The sequence below is a fragment of the Petaurus breviceps genome, unplaced genomic scaffold (genome assembly GCF_028583685.1).
Source record: "Petaurus breviceps papuanus isolate PSGF00001 unplaced genomic scaffold, PetGlider_PUasm1.0 207, whole genome shotgun sequence".
In the NCBI taxonomy this organism is placed as follows: Eukaryota; Metazoa; Chordata; class Mammalia; order Diprotodontia; family Petauridae; genus Petaurus; species Petaurus breviceps.
Genome location: NW_027185850.1, coordinates 16193167 through 16209795, shown reverse-complemented (window position 1 = coordinate 16209795; position 16629 = coordinate 16193167). Strand labels below are relative to the sequence as shown.

At 39.1% G+C, this 16629-nt stretch overlaps 1 protein-coding gene and 1 long non-coding RNA gene across 9 annotated transcripts in view; both read left to right on the top strand.

Moving 5' to 3' along the window:
• LOC138164927 (FGGY carbohydrate kinase domain-containing protein-like) overlaps positions 1-16629 on the top strand; it is a 544546-nt gene that overhangs the window by 496207 nt on the left and 31710 nt on the right. The window lies entirely within an intron of this gene.
• Positions 1-16629, top strand: part of LOC138164929 (uncharacterized) — a 53945-nt gene that overhangs the window by 34752 nt on the left and 2564 nt on the right. The window lies entirely within an intron of this gene.

Genomic DNA, 16629 nt, shown 5'->3' with positions numbered 1-16629 from the left:
GATAGATAGATAGATGATAGATAGATAGATAGATAGATAGATAGATAATAGATAATAGATAGATAGATAGATAGATAGATAGATAGATAGATAGATAGATATAAATAGATAGATGATGGATAGATAGATAGATGATAGATAGATAGATAGATGATAGATAGATAGATAGATAGATAGATAGATAGATAGATAGATAGATAGATAGATAGATAATCTTTTGAAGCTCTCCCAGTATTCATGCTCAGAATTGTGACAGGCCTGGGGAGAGCCTCAAGGAGAGGGGAGAAATAGCAGGATCATCAAACTGTAGCTTCTACCACTGCCGCATGCCACAAGCCCCCACTACCGGGGTGAGCTGCAGGACGTTTGGCGATTCACCAAAGTCATCTGACTGTTAGTAACTGATGGAAAATGAAGTGGATGTCTCCACTTCCTCACTACCCACTCACCCTTCAGCCCCTTGTAAATCCGGCTTCTGCCCCCACATCTCTGCTGAGGCTGCTCTCTCAAAGGTCACCAGTGACCTTGCCATCGCCAACGCCTCTCGCCTTTCTGCAGTCCTTGTCTTCCTGACCCTTCTGCAGCATATGACACTGTTAGCCTCCCACCCCTGTTCCATTCACTCCTTTTTCCTTGGCTTCAGAAATATTGGATTCTTTTGGCTCCATGCCCACCTCATTAACTCCTCCTTCTCTGCCTCCTTCCCAAGGTGTCTAATCTTCTCACCCCCTTAGACGTGGGCATTCCCCCAAGGATTCCCCTTGGCCTTTTTCTCCCTCTTGCTTTATTCTATTTTGGCAATCTTTTTCACCCCCATGTTTTCCACTACCCTGTCTATACAAATGACTCCAAAATCCCATCTTACATTGCTCCCTAAGCTTCCCAATGGAAATTCAAACAAAAGAAAGGGAGCAGGCTTTGGAGTCAGAAGATCTGGGTTCAAATCTTGGCTCTGCCATTTCTCATCTGTGACCTGGGATACAGCCATACAATGAGAGGATTGGACTAAATTACCCCTGTTTCTTCTGGCTTTGAATCTATAGTTCTGTGGTCCTGTGATTCCCTCCTCCCCCTCCCCAGCACTAATGGCATCCCCCTTCTTATTTCTTTTTCTATGGTACTACCATTCAACATGGCTTCCGAATTCAAAACTTTGGGTTAATCTATTTGTTCCTTCTCTCTCCCTTCCCAGATACAATCACGTGGTGATTACACATTCACAGTTTCTCTTACATGCTTGCCTTCCTCTATAGTTCTACCATCACTCCTAACCCAACCCAGATTCTCTTTATTGCCTCCTTGGTATTATTGCATACTAAGAAGTCTAAATAATGAGCTACACTTAATAGAAAGAAAAATGGATTTGGAGCCAAGAGACTAGGTTTTAAATCTCTTGGAGATTTCAGACAAATCTGGAGTCAGAGACTCAGAGCTAGAAGGAATCTAAGAATCCATTAGTTCCAACCCTCTCATTCCATAAATGAGGAAACTGAGGCATAGAGGTCAAGTGATTTGCATATGGCCATCCATCCATCTGGTAAATGTCTGAGCTGTCCAGCATCCTATCCAATCTACCATGCTGCCTCTCAGCAGCATCTGTCTCAACTATAAAATGAAGAGATTGGATCAGACAATATTTTAACACCCTTACATCTCTCTGTAAGTTGAGAAAACAAGATGCAAATATGAGGAGAATGAGCATTCTGGATAGGGGAGATAGTTCAAAAGTGTGAGAGAGAAAGATGAGAGTATCAGTAAGTAGGCTAATGTGTCTATAGTTCCGTTGAGATGTTATAATAATATATTATGATGTGCAGAAACTTATTAGCACCTGTGCTTATTTTGGGGACTTCAACTGGATTTTTCCTCCAAGTTAATTCTAATAATTCATTTCCAGATAATTCCTTCTTAAATAGCATCATTTTAACTCTATGAAGTATGTTCTCCTCAGTAAGAAACTTAATCAGGCACCAATTATTTTCTGACTCATTTTACTAAGAATTGTAGAAGGTCTAGAAATCCTTAGATAATTTACAGAACACAGAAAGTGTTTTGTCACTCTCTTCAGATCTCTTGATTAATATTTCACATTTTCAATAGCCTTTTGTGATGTATCCTGACTCTTTTTTTATATTTCTTTGGTAGGGGTACTCTTTTAGCAGAGAACACTCCTTGTGATTCTGTCTGCATTGCTGAATACCAGTCCTCTGATGATATAATAGCAAGATTACTCCTATCTTTAGTAATACATATAATAAATACATACAAATATATTGTTTTAAATATTCAAATATTTTACATATTCAAACAATAAAAATATATCACAGAAGTTGGTATGACTTTGTAAAAGAAAACACTTTGAAATACTGTTTGTTCAAAAAATATTATTTTTCCTCTCCTGGATCCCAGTGATAACATACTGCATGTTGAATTGCTGCCTGATGATAATAATAACAAGAATTACATTTGTGTAGCACATACTATGTGTCATGCATTGTGCTAAGTGCTTTACAATTATTATTTAATTTGATCATCATTTTAACCCTAGGAAGTAGGTGCTGTTATTATCCCCATTTTACAGATAAGAAAGTGCAGGTAGCACTTAAATGACTTGCCTAGGGTCACATGTCTAGTAAGTATCTGAGGCCAGATTTGAACTCAGGTCTTCCTAACATCAGGTCTGATGCTCTCTCCACTGCACTCCCTAGCTGCCTCTATTTGGGTGTCAATATAAGAGGCACTCCTAAAAATTCATGGATGAGCCCCTACAATGCACCTGCACTGTAGCCTGGCAATAGAACTAACACTGTCTGTAGGCTCAGCTCACATGCACCTACTTGGGCAGGTTGGAGCCGTTACCTAGAGGAGAAGTCACGTAACAACTCTTCTAACTTTCAGGGTCCTGGGTAACCCTTCTCTGTGTCTCTTCCTTTATAGTTCATAGCTGCTGTTTCAGTAAATCAGTCAACAAATATTTGTAAGGGACCTACTAAGTACCAGGCACTTTGAAAGGTTCTGGAAATACCCTTGCAGTTGTGGTTTGTCCTTTGTTCTCAGAGAGGACTGTGACATCAGGGAGATGATGTCATGACTTGCAATTGACTGTGATTTGAGAGGGAGAGCTGTGCTAGGTCAGCAGCCTCACTTTCTCCTCCAGAACCACCTGGGTCCAGGGGCCAGATATCGATCAAGATGATTGGAGATGGCCCAGGATGAAATGGGAGGACTTGGCCCTTTTATCTTAAGGTCTTTTCAAGTTCTCACTTTGAATGAGGCAATGCCCATTCAGTGGTCCTTTTAATGAAAACAAAAAATACTCTTACAAAGAAGGAAACAAACCCTACTCCATCAAGGTCAAAAGACCTGGGTTCAAATCTTGCCTCTGTTAATTAATACTTGAGTAACTTTGGGCAATTCCCTTAGGACCACAGTTTCCTCATCTGTAAAATGAGGATGTTAGACTAGAAACATGTCAAGTCCCTTTCAGCTTTAAATCTATGTATGAGTCCATGATCTCAGACATTCTTTTATTTTTTTAAGCTATTTTAATTTATTTTTAGCATTGTTTTTTTAAAATAAATTTTGTGTTCCAAATTATGTCTTTCCCTCTTACCCATTGAGAAGGTAAACAATAGAATATCAATTATCCCATGAGTGAAGTCATGCAAAACATATTTCCATATCAGCCACATTGCAATAAAAACAAAAGCAAAGCAAGAAAAATAAAGAAAGCAAAAAAATGCGCTTTGACATGTGCTCAGAGTTCATAAGTTCTCTCTCTGGAGGTGTATAGCATTTTTTCATCATGAAGCCATGAGAATTGCCTTGGATCATTGTACTGATCAGAGTAATTAAGTCTTTCACAGTTGATCATGATTACAATATTATTGTTCCTGTATGTTTTCCTGATTCTCCCCACTTCATTTTGTATCAGTTCATATAAATCTCCCTAAGTTTTTTTTTCTAAAATCATCCCATTCATCATTTCTTATAGCATAACAGTATTCTATCACAATCATACACCACAATTTGTTCAGTCATTCACCACTTGATGGGCCTCCCTTGAATTTCCAGTTCTTTGCCACCTTAAAGAGAAATGCTATAAGCATTTTAGAACATAGAGGTTCTTTTTTTTCCTCTAATCATTTTTAGTAACAGATCTAATAATGGTATTGCTAGGTTAAAGGTTATAAGAAGTTAAGTAGCTGGTTGGGCATAATCCCAGATGGCTCTCCAAAATGGTTGGATCATTCTATTCACATTCACAATTATGGCATTTCCCTTCATGCTATTTTTTCTGTTTGTCCTTTCTCTGTTTTTACCCCATTGCTCCTCAAAAATCTGTTTTGCTTCTGACCACTGTCTCCCTTAATCCACCCTCCTTCTTATCACCCCCTCCTTTTTCTTATCTCCTCCTCCTACTTGCCTGTCGGGTAAGATAGATTTCTATAACTAATTTATTGTGTATCTATATCCTTCCCTCTTTGAACCAATTCAGATGAGGGCAAAGTTCAAGCATTGCCCACCCACCCCCACCATATCACTCTCTGCTGTAAAAACTCTTCCTTGAGCACCTCTTTTAAGCGAGATAACATTCTTCATTTTCCTCTCTGTTCCTCTTTCTCCCAGTGCATTCCTTTTTCTTGCTCACCCATTTCTTTAGATCATCCCAATGTAATTGAGTCATGCTGTGCTCTCTCTATGTAGAGAGACCTTCTAAATGTCCTAATAATGATAATGTTCTTAGGAATTACATGTATCATCTTCCCATATGGGAATGTAAACAGTTCAACATTATTGAGTCCCTTATGATTTACATTTTATGTTTACTTTTTTGCGTTTCTCTTGAGTCTTATGTTGAAAATCAAATTTTCTATTAATCTCCAGTTTTTTCCCTAGCCAGGAATGCTTGAAATTCCTCTATTTCATTAAATATCCATTTTTCCCTTGTGTAGCAGCAAGCACCCCAGCATCCCCAGGGTCGCTGCCACCACAGGTTCTTAGATCTGCTTTGTTAAAGGAAAGCAACTCAAAATGGGTTAACAAGCTTACTTTAATCAGTCAAATATGTATCATTTACTTAGTTCAGGGGAAAAAGGTCAGCACCCTGAACTTCAAAGTATACAGACAGAATTATCAAGACAGAGAAACAGATCAAGTAGACAGTTTCCAAACTGTTCAACCATTACATCCATACCAAATCAACATCTGGGTTTCAAAGCTGGGGGACTCTGGACAACAGCTTCCCAGAGTTTCATCTGATCAAATCACAGAACACTTCTCAAAGTGAGCCCCAAAACAAAGCTACACATCAGGGCTTATAAAGCCTTCTCCTGGCTCAGAGAATGTAACAACCTTATTGACTCACTGGCCAATCAAGAAGTATCTACTGAAAAACAAGCCTCCCACCCCAGGCTCCAGGTGCACTTTAGCCTAGGGGCAGGGAAGATCTTAAAAATTTATATTCCCATTGCACCTTGAAAGATTATATTCACTTTTGTTGGGTAGGTTCTCCTGGGTTGTAATCTTAGCTCCTTTGACTTCTGGAACATCATGTTCCTCCACTACTTTAACATGTAAGCTATAAAATCATATGTGATCTTGACTATGACTCCATTCTATTTGAATTGTTTCTTTCTATCTGCTTGCAATATTTGGTTATTATAATCCTGGGAGTTTTCATATTGGAATCTCTTTCAGGAGGTGATTGAAGATTTTTCCATTTCTATTTTACCTTCTGGTTCTAGGATATTAGCAGTCTTCCTGATAATTTCTTGAAAAATAATATTTAGGTTCTTTCTTTAATCACAGCTTTCAGACTCTCCAATAATTCTCAAATTGTCTCTCCTCAATCTATTTTCGAAAGAGATCTTTCACATTTTCTTCTATTTTTAAATTATTTTGGTTTGTTTTATTTCTTGACATCTCCTGGAATCATTCATTTTCTTTTGCTCAATTCTTTTAAAGACTTACTTTCTTTAGTGAGCTCTTGTGCCTCTTTTTTCCACTTGGACAATTCTGTTTTTTAAGGTGTCATTCCTTCAATATCTTTTGGTGTTTCTTTTACTAAGCTGTTATGTCTTTTCATAATTTTCTTGCATCACTCTCATTTCTCTTCCCAATTTTTCCTTTACCACTTTGATTTGAGTTTTAAAAACCACTTTTAGCTCTTCTAGGAATTCTTGTTTTAGTTGTGTCCAATTCATATATTTTTCTTTGAGGATTTCAACATTGTTGTGTTCTTTTGAACTTGTGTCTAAATCTTCCATAGTAGATTTTTATGATCAGGTCCTTTTTTATTGTTTGCTCATTTCTTCAGGCTATTTCCTGACTTTGAACTTTATGTTCAAGTTGGGCTTTTCCTGGGATATGGATAAGAACTGTGTCCCAAGCTTCAGTTTTTTTCACATTGCTTCTTTAAGAGTTAGTTCTGTGGGTTTGGAAGTTTTGGGTACTTCCAAGGTATTATGATCTGGGGAGTGTGGCCACTGCTCTCCGTGTTTCCCCAATAATAAGACACTGTCTTATTAAATTTTTTTGGACAGAAAAACACCAGAGGGCTTATTTTCAGGGGAGGGCTTATTTTAATGAACATTGACAGCAATTTTAATAAACAGGTAAATGTGAACAAAAAAATGTACCTTTATTCAATAATGATCATGTCATCTTCTTCAACAACATCTTCATAAGTGTCCATACCCTGAATTCCGTCCTGGATGTCTTGCGCCTCCATTTCCTTCAGAAGAAGTGAACCCAATCTGTCATGTCCAGCAATATAGCTCTCTTTAAATGAATATGTCTTGTCCAGGTAACCTGCTCGTAGTGCCTTGGTGACACAGCTGTCAGTAATTTTATCCCATGACTTCTTCACCCAATCATGACTTCTTGCAGACAGGGCTTCACAAAGTTTCCACGCTGATTTCTTTCCATTCTATTTTCAATGTAGTCATTGACTTCCATGCGCAAATGGTCCTTGAATGGCTTGTTTACTGCAATATCAAGGGTCTGGACATAGGCAGTCATTCCTGCAGGAATCATTACTTGATCTATTCTTCTCTCTGCAAGGAAGTTCTTCATTTCTTTAGCGTGGTGAGTGCTGGCTAAATCCCAGACTATCAGACCTCTTTGGTTACCTCGCATAACAAGTGGCAGCATTAAATCAACCTACTTTCTTATAACGGCTTGTGTACACCAGGCTTTTTCGGTTTCAAGAACGTAAATGCCAGATACACGTTCAATCTTATCTTTCTTGCCCTTACTGATGATTAGAGGTGTGGCTTTCTTTCCATCCAAACGAATTGCCAAAACACAGGTGACCCGTGCACTTTCATAGCCAGTGGTGGGAATGTAGATTGACGTTGCACCCCTGTGATGAATTGTTGTTTGAGATCCTTGTCCCATAAACACTGCAGTTTCATCCATAGCAATCATATTGCAGGTTTGGTACTTGGAAATATCGATCCTATCAATAAAGGACTTGAATGCAAGTGCACGTTTAATAACTTCAGCATCTTCCAGCTTAAACAGTGTTGTTGATCTTCTTAGGGACAGTTCATACCATTGAAGGAAACCGTCCAATCAGTGTTATGATGCTTTGAATCCTTCTGAGATCATTTCAAACTCTGGTGCCATTGAAAGGGCAAATGCTTGAATACCGTATCAGCCCTGCGCACAACCAAGGCCTTTGCTCTCCTGTCAGGAATCCATTCACCAATGAGGATCTCCAAGTCAGGATATAAGGGCTGCCGACCTGATCTAGACCTGCGCTTTTTCCCTTTTCCCTCATCCACCTGTTGATTGAGGTTATTATAATCTGCTCCCCATTTTCTGACCATTCGAAGATCCAAAAGTTTTTCTTTACAGAAAACTGCAAGATTCTTGCCATGTGACTCCTCTACAATTGCTTTCTTATACTCAACAGCATAGCTCTTCCTTTTTGTACTCATGTCTGGGCGTCAAAACAGACAGAATAATAAAATTATGACCATCAGTCCTTCTTTTCATTCCATCATGCCCCCTGAGTTCTTCTTTTTTCCTCCATCATGCCCTTTTTATCCTCCATCATGCCCCCTCACTCCCGCTTACATACCGGGTTTTTATGTTGTCCTGCCTCAGCTCTCCTCCGCGGCACTGCTGTCAATGGCGCTAGCAAGCAAATCACTGGGGAAGAACAGGATGACGCGCTCACTGCTGCAGCTGATTGGATGCAGCTCGGAGTGCGGTGTGCGTTTCACCCGGAGGGGGCGGTGCATACAGAGGGTACCGTAATGTAGCGTGTAGCGCAGGGGATCACTTCACTACAGTAGCAATCTCAATAGGGCTTATTTTCGGGGAGGGCTTATTTTAGAGGAATCTTACACAGTAAGGGGAGGGCTTATTTTCGGGATAGGTCTTATTATCGGGGAAACACGGTACTTACTCCGTAAGGGTCACTGATCCCTTGCAGTCACAGTGATGCTGTTCTCAGTGTCCCTGTTCCCTTGTGACTGAAAGCATTCATCTCTACCTTGGAACTCTGACCCAGTAGTGGGTTTAGGCAATGGAATAGCAAGGAGTCTTTAAGGAGAAAGTTACCATTCTCCCCAGTCATGCAGAAGGCCTTTCATAAAAGCAGCTCATTTCTCCCCTTAGAAGACCTTCGATTTTGCAAGCAAACAGCAAGTGTGCTAGAAGCATGGGCCTGAGATCACCATCCAGAAAGAGCATCCAACCCGAGGAGGGAGATTTTTTGTATTTCCTTCTGTCTCCATTTCAGGCAATTCCTCTGAGTGGCTCTGGGCCTTTGGAAAGGCTCACTTCTCCAACCACCAGAATGCTGAAAATATTTCCTCTTTTGACCCTGGTATACTGGACCAAGTCATCAGTGCAAGCTTAATTGTTCTTCTGAAATGTCCCAGAAATTGCCCAGGGAAAGTGATAAATCACTAAAGCAAGGGGAAATGAAGAGAGGGAGAGAGAGAGGGAGGAAGGAAGGAAGAAAACTCAACCCACAAAACCCATTCCAATTTTTGAACCTTCCTAGATGGTTCTTGCATTCCCCTCCCAAGTTCTTTTCTGCATCAGGAGACTTTGGTCCAAGAAAGAGTTATCCCTCTACTCAGTAAATTTAAGCAGCAACTGCTCACCTCCAGTATTCAACACAAAAAACCTCATTTGGATTCTAAAGTCCCTCCAACCTAGCCCATTCCTATCTTTCCAATATTCTTTCCCTTTACTCCCTCCTTCATCATCTACAATCTGAAAACAATAGCCTCCTTGCTATTCTGCACTTGGTATGTTCCATTTCCCATTCCTGTGCCTTTCAATTAGCTGTCTCTCATGCTTAGGATGCACCACTCCTCAACTCTACCAAGACTCACGTAAAACTCTCACTTTTTCAGGACATCTCTTCTGCCCCAGTCTACCCTCTGCTGTTCCCACCTTCCCCTTTCCTCTCCATGTATTCCCTTTTCATCTCATATATGTAAATTGGGCATGTTGCCTCACTTAATCACTGCTAGTACCCTCTTCAGAGATTCCTTTCCATCTCTACTGTATAGATCTTGTATGTGGAATTTTTGTGTTCCGTTTCACCCATCAGAGTGTCGAGGTCCTTCAGATCAGGAACTGTGTTTCTGCCTTCTTTTATATCCTTCCCACTTAGCCTACTCCCTGGCACACAGTAAGGGATTAATAAATACTGGTTGGCATTTATATAGGCAGTGAAGTGCTGCAGTAAATAGAATGCTGGACCTGGAGTTGGGAAGACCTGAATTTCAGTACTTGGTAGCTGTGTGACCCTGGGCAAGTCACTTAACTTTTCATGGCCTTTATGCAATGGAGATAGACCTTTTCCACAGGCTTGTTATAATAGTAGCATTTGCCTTTGCACAGTGTTTCAGGATTGAAGCACTTTACAAATATTATCTCATTTGATCCTCACAGCAGCCCTGGGAAGTAGGCGCTATTATTTTCTGCATTTTATAAATAAGGAAACTGAGGCAGACAGAGATTAAGTGACTTGACCAGGGTGCCACTCAGGTAGTGTCTGAAGAAGGATCTGAACTCAGGTCTTTTGACTTCAGAACAAGTGCTTTTATCTACTGCAATGCCTAGTTGTGCACACACACATTTGTGTATATTATACATATACATAGAAAATACGTATATACATATACATGTATATTTATATAACTTTATAAATAACATCTACATGAATATCATCATTCTCAAAGCCATCACATATATGTGTATGTATATATACATACACATATCTATATATCTTTGTCAGCTCTGATGATGATGTTTTGTAAATGTTATCTCTCAGCCAGTAGGTGCCTAAATGATTACATTTCTTCAGTTTTCTTTCAGGAAAATTTCTTGTCTGTTCTTAAGAAATAGGATCTGCGTGTGGCTAGGTGGCATAGTGAATAGAGCACCGGCCCTGGAGTCAGGAGGACCTTGGGCAAGTCACTTAACCCCAATTGCCCTCCAAAAAGCAAAAAAAAAAAAAAGAACTAGGGTTTGTTATCATAATGCTCTCATCTGCCTTTTAGTGTTGCTATTGTTGTAATAATAACAATTACATTATTTGTTAAATATATTTTTCTAGTTCTGTTTATTACATTTTGCGTAAGATTATACAAATCTTCTTATGCTTCTCCAAATCCCTCAGTTCCTCATTTGTCTTGATACAGTAATAATCCATTGCTTTTGTAAATCAATATTTGATCAAGACATTCCCCAGGTGATAAAAACCCTTGTCATTCCCAGTTCCTTTTTATGACAAAAAATGTTTCTGTGCATAAGATGGTAGATTGATAGATAGATAGATAGATAGATAGATAGATAGATAGATAGACAGATAGACAGATAGACAGATAGATGATGTATAGATAGATGCAAACATGTCCATATGGGTAGATTGATTGATTAGATAGATGATGGCTAGATAGATATAAACATGTCTGGATAGATAATAGATAGATAGTGGATAGATACATAAATCATTTGATAGAGAGACAGATGGACAGAGACATAGACAAGTAGACAGAGACACAGAGAAATAATGAAAAGGTATATTGGATTCTACCTGCTATTTACTTCTTTGGGATGTATAATCAAGTGTATGAACAGTTTAGTGCCTTTTGCTTTATGGTCCTGAATTGTTTTGCAGAACAAGAGAAGTCAATTTGCAGCTCCACCAACTAGGTTTTAGAGAGTGTATATGCATGTGTCTTCACAGAAATTCTCCACCTCTGTTTCCATATTTTAGCATCTTTTCTAATTTTCTGGCTATGGGGCAAAACCTGAGCATTTTAAATAAATATTCATTTCTCCTTTTATGACCAACTTAGAGTATGTTTCTTATGTACATTGGTAATGTGAAACTCTTATAAAAAAAACTGTTCATAGCCTTTGACAACTTATCTATTAAAGTATAATTCTTGCGGTTCCCTGAAAGGAGAGATTCCCTAAGTCTTAGTTACAGTTTAGGTTACATAAGCTTAAAATTACACCAAGACTTTGGAAAAGTGTGGGAACCTGTGGCAATTCCTTGAATATCTTGGAATATCAGATTCTTATAGTGACATTTACAAAAATATTTTTCATTTGATGGTTTCTCTTGAATAGTATCCATAATGATTTTGTGTGGTTTAAAATTTTAAGAATTTTTATGTACCTGAAATTTTCTATTTTGTCTTTAATCATCTCTGTCCCTTGTTTGATTAAGAATTCTCCTTAAGACATAATTGTAAATGTCTTTTCATTCTTCTTATTTTTACATGATACTACATATTTCACTCCTGAAAATCCTTGGTGTTTATTAGGGTATATTTTGTAACATGAAAATCTAAATTTAATTTCTGGAAAACTTTTCCAGGATTTGCTGGAAATTTTGGTCAAGTAGAAAATCCTCCCCCAAAGCAAATCATATTCTTTTTTTTTTTTTCAAGCAATCGGTGTTAAGTAACTTGCTCAAGGTTACATGGCCAGTTATTTCTGGGTGTGGCGCTAAGTATCTGAGCCCAGATTTGATCCCCAGGTCATCCCAACACTGGGGCCGGTGCTCTTACTCACTGAGCCACCTGGCCGCCCCTAGCAAATCACATCTTGTAATTATTTTTTTTTAGAAGGAGGCTACTATTTGCTGTGTTTTTTTTTAACTCTTGCTTTTTTCATTCCATTATTTATAGCAGCACAAAATCATTTAGATGGTCACTATTTTGTAATTTAGTTTGATGTCTCCTAATTCTATGCCTCCTCTCCTTCCTGTTTTTCTTTATTCTTTCTCTTGGGAATAGAGGCTTTCCCCCCCCTTCAAATTAATTTTATTTATCTCCATAAAATCTTCCCTTGGTTGTTTGGGTGGTATAACAATAAAGTTGTAAATTAATTTTGATAGTACCATAATTTTTATTATATTGGCACAGACAAACTTGAATTACTCCATTTTATCAGGGATGGCCCTGAGACAAGAATACAAGTTGTGGTTTCTGACACACTTCAAATACTCATCTTTCCATGTTGGTTTTTTAAATTTTTTTGTAGTATTCATTTCATCAAATGAGGTAATATTTCTAGAGCATTTAGTACATAGAAGGCACTTAATAAATGTTTGTTCCCTTTCCTTCCTCCCTCATATTCCTGTGTACTTGTCTTAAATAAACAATGCTAGGATTTCTCACAGTTAAGCCTGATACATGTTTCATAAATGAATCAATAAATTAATTAATGCACAAGTAATGATAGCAGCTGTTGATAGCTAGAATAACTCCCTGATGTTCAACTTGATAAAGAGCTTTCATGCCTCAAACTTGTTAAAAGAGAAAAAAAAAAGCGTGATAAAGTCAAAAGGAAAGGAAAGACTAATTTTAGTTGGATATCTAAAGCTCTTTACCCTAAATACACTGCACTATCAAAACAGATAAATGAGGACATGGAAAGAAGTGCAGAGATTCCAAAAGTTATTGGAGAAGTGCCCAGAAGCCATTCAATTGTCTCTCGGCTCTCTGGTCCTAAACCGTTTCACAGATGAACACTGGACAGAAGTCAACAGAAGTTGGGGGTAAGAAATTGAATAGAGTTTTCTGTTGTAAAGATGCAAGCCCAAGGATCCCAATTCTTCTAAGCCCCAGAGATAGCCTGGATCTAGAGGATTAGAGAATGTCTTTCTGGGTCCCATTCTAGCCTGAACATACATAGACAAGCCAGAAATCAGGCATTGCTGAGGTCATTTGGGAGAACCACAAATATTCAGCATGGAGAGGGAAGGATTTGGCCATAAACAACATGCTAGCTGTCTTCAAATGTGCGATGGGTTGCCATGTGAAAAAAGGAGCCAGAATTCTCTTCTTTACCCCTGGATGGCAGTTCTGGGACCAATGAATGTAAGTTATAGGATGGCAAAAGTCAGCCCAATGTGAGTGTGAGTGTGAGCTTATATAAAAGCTTCTTGAAAGAGCAGCTTATAAGTGGAATGGGCAGTCTTGATGTAGGATGGGTGATTTGATGACCACTTGTCAGGAATTAGTTAACTTTTATGAAGCACCTTCTGTGTTCCGGGTATTGTGTATTGAGCATTGGGAATACAAAGATAAAAATGAAATAGTTACTGCTCTTAGGGAGCTTGTGTTCTATCAGGGGGATAGAGTATGTCTTGGGGGACATAAGCATGTGTTAAAAAGGAGATTTTTGTTGTTGTTGTTGTTGAGCTATGCATTGGACTAGAAAGTTTCTGAGGTTTCCAGTCAATCAACAAGCATTTATTAAGGGCTTACTATGTGCCAAGCCCAGAGAGGTCATCCTCCCTAAAAAAACAAAACAAAACACAATCCCTGCCCATAAGAAATTTAAATCCTAATGGGGAAGACAAGACTCAAACAATTAGGTAGACACACACACTCACACACATACACACACATACACATAAACTCACACACCACACATATATGTGTGTTTCTATAGTGTAAATGGAAGGTTATCTACAATATCTTCAGGGTAGATGTGTTTGCATACAGTTATTTGTATGTTGTCTTTCTCTGTGAGCTTCTTGAGGCAGAGTGGCCAGGACACGGTAAGCACTTAATAAATGCTGACTGTCTGTCATCTCACACTGATGAATCAGATTGAAGAAGCTACTCACTGAAACCCTTGTCAGACCAATTGTTGCCTAACGATACTTTCCCCATCCTTTCATTGTAAACTTTATTTTTAAATCTAAGAGTTAAGACTATTTTGTTGTTGCTTTTCTTTTTAAATTTAATCTAAATGGTTTTAGAAACAGTTGGATATCAGTACCATAAAACGCTGGGCTGGAGTCTGGAAGACCTGAGTTCAAAGTCCTTCCTGGGACCCAAGGTGTAATCCCTGGGCAAGTGATTTACAATCTCAGTGCCCCCAGGCAACTCTGTGACTTTAAGTTGCTGAGGTGTTGACCTGCATTGCCAGAGGGAATTTCCTCAGTGAGAGTTCTCCATAGAATGATATCTCAGGTCTAATCCCTTGCCCATCTCTGGATTCTGTCCAATGTTCTATCTCTCATGATCTTTTCTGGATCCTGACTTGATCATGCAGAGTGATAGCTATTTCTCCAAAGTCTGGAAGTTATCTGGACATTTGATTAGCTTGCCATCTCTACCCTGATCCAAGGGAAGGATAAAAAATGTTAAACAGTTTAGGGCCAAGCACAGATCCCTGGTACACTCTCCTGGAGACCCCCCGCCAAGCTGACATCAACTCATTAACAAATCCTCTTTGCTTCCAGCTCTCTCATCAATTCCAAATCCATCTAATGTTTTTTTTTTTCTAGTCCATATCTTTTTACTTTTCCTAGTCCATAGCTTTCTACTTTTTCCACAAGAATAAGATGAATTATACTATCATACGCTATGCTAAAATAAAGAATTTTGCCATAAATTAAAAATAAAATTAGCTTGATTTCCATTCAGGCAGGAATGGCGGCCTTTGGATATTTGTAATCTCTTCCTGCAGTACCTTCACAAGAGTTTAGGTTTATAAGGAATCTAAGAAAATCATCTAGCCCAGTTCTGTCACTTTATAGATAAAGAAACTAAAGAAATTGGGATTCATCCGAGATCACACAGGTAGCAGGGAGCCAACCGAGTTTTGAACCCAGAACACTCTGGCTTTCAAAAAGTTCTTTCTACTTTGTCACAATGCTTCTTCACTGGGGATTGGGATTTTGGTGAATACTGCCGCCAGCATGTTTTCCACATTAATTTGCTCATTTTCCACAAAACTCCTTTGAAGCAATTTCATGTTTCTCGGGGCAAAACTTGTTTAATTGGTGGATTTGTTGGTCAATGTCCCTTTTCGGCTTCCTTTGATAAAGCCTCCCTGTCGTAGTCTGGGAGATTTTCCAGGGCCACAGAGCCACAGCTCTGGTTTCCAATTCGACTCTTTATAGGGTTACAAGAGGGGGAAAAGAGGCAAAACAAAAATTCTAAAAGGAGCAGCCCAGCCCAAAGCGAGAAACACGATCGTTTCGACAGCCTCAGAAAAACCACAGAAGAATGAAAGCCTTTGTCTGGAGAGGCTGTGACTGTGTTGGGCTCGAATTCCGGGACTGAACTTCCGTTCATAAGTGGTTAGTGTGGACAGCAAAGACTGGCATGAAAAGTGGGGTTACCTCAAACCTGGGGTTCTTATATAATTCATGGGTCATGTATTAGCAATCTTGTACATGTTCACAACCTTTCATGGGGCAGAAAGCACTATCAGATTCATGAGGTCTTTTGAACATCAGAATGGGGAGGCAGGGAGTACACAGGATGCCATCACTCTCACTGTAGAGAGGAAGGGACTGAGTTACAGGGAGTGCCAGGAGATGCCATCTTCTAGGACACACAGTTAGGTGAGTCTGGGGTGGGGGGCGGTGTAGGGAAAGAACATGTGCTCTATTTGGAGTTGGATTCAAGCTCAGGTCTGGTGAAGTCTTCTGAACCCTTCCCCAAACCATGTTTCTAAAAGCATTTTTAAAAATAGGATTGTAAAGGAAACCAATTTTATGGAAACACTGATATCAAAATATTAAAAACAAATCAAGGACCCCAGAAAAGAACCCTTGGTTTAGATGATCTATAAGATTCTTTCGACCTCTTAAGTCTGATAAATCTGTCAGGTAGCATAATTGGGACTCGAGTCCTGGGTCTCCACATTCAGAGGTCTTCCCACTTGACCATGAAGTCACTGGGAGAGATAGATGGGCAGTGTTCTCTGTTTGGCCTATCTAGCCACTGAGTCTGGAGTCAAAGGGTTTTAGTTGTGTCATACTCTCAGTGACCCCACTTGGGTTTTCTTGATAAAGATGCTGGAACGATTTGCCAAATCCTTCTCTGACTTATTTTATGGATGAGGAAACTGAGGAAAACAGGATTAAATGACTTGCCCAGGGTCACACTGCTAGTAAGGCCAGATTTAATCTTGGGTCTTCCTGACTCTAGGCCCAGAACTCTATCTATTATATAAACATCAGTGAATGAAGTTAAATCTTGGCCTGATTACTTGCAAGTTTGAAGAAAGAAAGGAAGGAAGAAAGAGAGAGGGAGAGACACAGAGAGAGAGAGGGAGAGAGAGAGAAAGAGAGAGAGAGAAGAAAGGGAAGGAAGGAAAAGAGAGAAAAAGAAA